The following is a 6,000-nucleotide window of genomic DNA, read 5'->3' as shown; positions in this document are numbered from 1 at the left end:
CCATGGCAACACCCAACCTAATCACTTGCATTTTATGCATCTCTTGCACTTTATTCCATTTATTATCCATGGTATTCATTTAGTAGTTGTTGATTACTCTTGTTTATCTTCAGTAAGAGGTTCTACAAGTTAACAATATTAGTTTCCATTAGTTGGAAACAAAATTAGTTTCCACTGTTATGCTGATGATACTCAACTATATATCTCAACAAGACCAGCTGAAACTTCTAAATTATCTACGACAACAGAGTGTGTTAAAAATGTAAAAGATTGGATGACCAATAATTTCAGAGGACCTCAGATGATGCCAACCCTGAAACAACATACAGAACTACCACATTTTGCTACAAGTTTGATTGCATCATATAATACTTGCTGTTAATAGTGTTCATCATCTGTTTGATTACGTCTTAGATTTTTCCGTACATTTCTGCCCTATATACATTAACTGACAGTCACCACTGATAAGCTACTACTAAATATTGTAGAAATGTAATTTTCTGTAAAGTTGCTTTGCAACGATTTGTATCGTGAAAAGCACTATACAAATAAACTTGAATTGAATTGAATTGAACAATATCTCACCATCCTTTAGATAAATCAGTTGACCAACTCCCTCCAGTTAATATTAATTCTAAATAATCGAACAGCCCCTGTTGGCAGTGTTCTCATGCCAAGGTAAAATTCCTTGACTGGTGCCCCAAACTAAGAAAGGGGGGAAGTGATCATCTGATATGCTCATAACTGCACCTTTAGTGACATGTGATCCAAAAATCACAAGTACTACAATATGCATCAAATTATGTTTATTCGTTTATGTTAAAACTGTGTAATCCAAATGGATGGACATTTTATATGCGATTAAAATACATAAATCTTACATTTGGGGCTAAACATGTTTTTGAGTGTATGCACAATATTCTATTTCAGTTTTATTCAATGAACATGCCTTATCATCTTCATTAGTTTTTTGATATTGGTGCGAATTCAATGCAATAGTTGAATTATTCGCTGCAACAGACAGAATGAAACATCATAACTGTGGTTTAATTAAAGATGTAGTTTATTTACTTATTCTTCCATGAGAAACAAACACATACTGATTTAATACAGCACTGCTATTTTGTAAGAATGAGTAAATGCTGTTCTTTCCTTCAAACTCTTTTATGTGAAAACAATCAATTATCAGCAGCACTGTTCTGTCTGGGTAGCACTACACGGGCCACAGAATTGCTTTCCTTCAAACTCTTTTATGTGAAAACAATCAATTATCAGTCTAGCAGCACTGTTCTGTCTGGGTAGCACAGCACGGGCCACAGAATTGATTTTTATAGGGAGGGCAAGAATTAACTGAACTATTAACTGAATTATGGTTTAAATGCTTTAGCAAAATGCAAATCTGCACTTTTAATTATGAATCCACAAGCAGCATGCACCCTCAGGGATATCATGATAGTGAATATTGCCCTCTTTATCAGTAGTGCTAGCAATAAACAAGCATGGCAGATCATTTCTAGTATTATTAGCTGCTCACCGACTGAATCAGAAATAAAACTATACTACTGCGCACGCAAACAAACAAACAAGCCCCCAAAAGAGGCCATTCCGTTTCAGTTTGATGCTCATAATAAATTCAGAATGACATCTCCAGCTTCTCCACATTATAAGAGCGGTGCTAAAAAAAAAGGAAGAGGAATCCTAGGGAGGGCAAGAATTAACTGAACTATTAACTGAATTATGGTTTAAATGCTTTAGCAAAATGCTAATCTGCACTTTTAATTATGAATCCACAAGCAGCATGCACCCTCAGGGATATCATGATAGTGAATGTTGCCCTCTTTATCAGTAGTGCTAGCAATAAACAAGCATGGCAGATCATTTCTAGTATTATTAGCTGCTCACCAACTGAATCAGAAATAAAAGTATGATCCTGCGTACGCAAACAAACAAACAAGCCCCCAAAAGAGGCCATTCCGTTTCAGTTTGATGCTCATAATAAATTCAAAATGACATCTCCAATTTCTCCACATTAAGAGCGGTGCTAAAAAAAAGGAAGAGGAATTGTTCTTCATCTAAGTGGAACTGATAGACAACCTCAGGTGTTTGCTTTGGGCCTTTCATTTTTGATGAAGCAGGCAGAGCTAAAAGAGCTTTTTATACAATCCACTAGGGAAGGAGGCAGTCTTTTACATACAGTAATAACACAAACATTCATTATCAAGAAATCATCATAAACCAGATCATAATCCTCAGGGATGAATGCCATCAGCACTTGTCACATTGTGACTACAGTACTCGTTATTTTAAAAGGCACCATTGTCTTTAGATTGCCTTTGAAGTGTTAAATTATTACTAGATTGCTTTTAGTTTAGTATTTATAGAAATGTTCGCCACAAATAAAAATGCCTAACTTTTTTTTTTTGAATACACCAAATAATGATCTTTAAAAAAGCATCATATGACCCCTTTAAGATGAGATCTTGTTGACAATAAAAAAAAAAGAACGCTGAACAGAAACTGAAAATACGCTATTATTTTCTCTGTTTTCATGGCATTAACCAAACAGTGTAACTCAGACTTGTTTTATTATCAACAATAACAAGGACAAGATAAAAAAAAATGCACACAATGAAGATAAGGTAATTAAACATACTGTTGATGAAAACATAAGAAAAAAAAAGAATAAAAAGCAAGCAATACTAATACTGCAATAACAATGTTTAAAACATAATTGTCCAGTACTGTCATATTTTTTATTTACATGCAACTTAGCTACACTAAAGCTTAGCTTAAAAAAAAAGGCAAAGAAACAAATTTCACTCACATTGCAAATTAATGAATCAAATCTCCCTGACAGGCCCCTGACTTGGAAACTCAGAGCTCAAAGGAAATATGATCTTTCCAACATGACTTGAACGCATTATAAATCATGTTATCAGGTGAATACATTCTTTACAGCGCACTAAAGCACGGATAGTATTAAAGAAATTCACAACACTGTTATGAAAACCACAGCTTGTGAAATAACGCTATGTGTACACAATTTTAATACAAAGACGGTTTACACATGGTTTAAATTAATATATAAAATGTTTGAATATTTGTTTTAATTTTTCGCCTATTAAATGTCATATTCTTAAGCTAAGATGAATGAATATTAATGAATATTTATCACAAAAAAAAAAATGATATGAAAGACAAAAAAAAACTCCACCAAACCGAAAACAAATCAGCATCAACCAACGTACTACATCGAAAAGGTGATTTCATACCTTTGAAATGAAAAGATTTCCTAAAGGTGTTACTTCATCTTATTAATTTGTGTGGAAATACATTCTGTGGAAGGGACATTTGTAAACAGCCTGAAGATATCATTAGAAGCCCAACAGAATGAGCATTGGTCTGCACTGTAATTGAAAGATCTCCGTTCAGCACGCAATGATACCAATTCAAATAAAGGGTGGAGATTATTCTAGGTAGACAGAAATGTAATGATTCATTTCCTCTTTGGGTTTCTCGCGATCATAATACTGGGTAAGAAAATGTGGCATTGTTGTGCAGAAAGCAACAGTGCTCCTGGTGGTACCCACAGTGTGAACTTTGAAATGATGTGTTCCTGTACCTCAGTTAGCTGCCAGGATACAAATGAGTAACCCAGCAACCCACGCCTGCATGCACATCCACCGTATAATAAAGCCATTTCACCCAGCATGAAATAAAAGACCATTTTCAAGTTCAGTGATTGGGTTCATAAACTCTCTCACTGCCTAAAACACACACACACACACACACACACACGAGCGGGTGCGTGCAACAGTTCGCATATGCACAAGAGCACGGGGATACAAATGAGTCATCCAGCATCCCACGCCTGCATGCACATCCACCGTATAATAAAGCCATTTCACCCAGCATGAAATAAAAGACCATTTTCAAGTTCAGTGATTGGGTTCATAAACTCTCTCACTGCCTAAAACACACACACACACACACACACACACACACACACGAGCGGGTGCGTGCAACAGTTCGCATATGCACAAGAGCACGTATGCAAACTTACACACTGTGACATCAAGCCATGTCAATTTCTGACATATGTGACCCTGGACCAGTCTTAAGTCGCTGGGGTATATTTGTAATGTCTTTCACTTTTGAAAGACAAATGTGACCCTGGACCACAAAACCAGTCTTAAGTAGCAATAGCCAAAAAAACATTGTATGGGTCAAAATTATCAAATAATAAAATCAATTATTATTTTTCTTTTATGTCAAAAATCATTAGGATATTAAGTAAAGATCATGTTCCATGAAGATATTTTGTAAATTTCTTACTGTAAATATATCAAAATGTAATTTTTGATTCATAACATGCATTGCTAAGAACTTAATTTGGACAACTTTAAAGGCGATTTTCTCAATATTTTGATTTTTTTACCCTCAGATTCCAGATTTTCAAATAGTTGTATCTCGGCCAAATATTGTCCTATCCTAACAAACCATACATCAATGTAAAGCTTATGTATAAATCCCAGCTTCAAAAAATTGACCCTTATGACTGGTTTGGGGTCCAGGGTCACATATAAGAGTAGCTCAAATCATTAGCCATGCAAAATAAACAATACTTACTAAATAAGTTAAGCAAACAAAACATATAATTCCACATTATGATATTACAAAAGTGCTTCACTTAATATTAAAGGAATAGTTCACCCAAAAATGAACATTTGCTGAAAATGAATCCTCAGACCATCCAAGATATAGATGAGCTTGTATCTTCATCAGAACAGTTTTGGAGAAATTTAGCATCACTTGCTCACCAATGGATCCTATTCAGTGAATGGGTGCTGTCAGAATGAGAGTCCAAACAGCTGATAAAAACATCACAATAATCCACAAGTAATCCACAAGACTCCAGTCCATCCGTTAATGTCTTGTGAAGCTGCGTGTTTGTAATAAACAATTCCATCAAGATGATTTTAACCATTGCTTTCAGCTAAAATACGAGTCCATAATATTGCTCCATAATATGCATAATATTGTTTTCTCCAGTGAAAACGTCTGGTCTGAATCAGGAGAGAAATATGCCCAAGCACTGTTTACAAATGAAAACCATCCAGAACTGTTCTAAACAAATATGTCTGTGGATTTTGATATGAGAGGACAACAGGGGATGCACTTTTTCATTGCAGGAAGCATTATTATGGATTATGGATTTTGGCCAGACTGCAGAGGATTCACTGCAGAGTATCCACTGGTGAGCAAGTGATTTAGCAAAATTTCTCAAAATCTGTTCTGATGAAGAAACAAATTCACCTACATATTGGATATCCCGAGGGTGAGTAAACATTCAGGAAATTTTCATTTTTGGGTGAACTATTCCTTTAAAGAAATTCTTTAAAAGAATGAGAATTAAAAGCATAATGCCATCTGATTTTTGCAGCATTTAACCTGAAGGAACCCTGCTAGCCCACCCACTTCAATACACAATAAAGCTGCCAACTTCAACTATTACCCTGATTATAAGCTTATTTTTCTTCTATAAAGCATTTTCTATAAAATATGACTGCAATGTCATGTGCATCAAATGATTTGCTCGAATGATCTGGGCTGTAGTTTAACACCGCACAGGTAACTGTTCTCCCTTCAACACACGTCTTAATCAAAGTTTGCCTGCGGCTTTAACAAATGATTCAATGGCCGTTACATTTTACTTCGAATGTTAATCCCTTGCTATAACCTTTGTGGCAATACATTAATCCTAAAAATCATAAACTGTTGCCATAGACACTAATTAGCTTGCCAGGATGAATTAAATTTGACTAACAATGCGTTGCTTAGAGGTTTCTCTCCTCATTTAAATAATGAAGAACAAACATGGTTAATTTGAGTTTGTTGGTTTGTTTTACATTAATAAAGTTGTACGATTATTCCTTCCCACACTTTATTAAACAAAAAATAAAATCTGTCTTTTTGTGATGTAAATGTGATGCAAACAAG

Source organism: Sinocyclocheilus anshuiensis, unplaced genomic scaffold (genome assembly GCF_001515605.1).
Source record: "Sinocyclocheilus anshuiensis isolate Anshui unplaced genomic scaffold, SAMN03320099.WGS_v1.1 scaffold330, whole genome shotgun sequence".
In the NCBI taxonomy this organism is placed as follows: Eukaryota; Metazoa; Chordata; class Actinopteri; order Cypriniformes; family Cyprinidae; genus Sinocyclocheilus; species Sinocyclocheilus anshuiensis.
Note: the sequence above shows the minus strand (reverse complement) of the source record.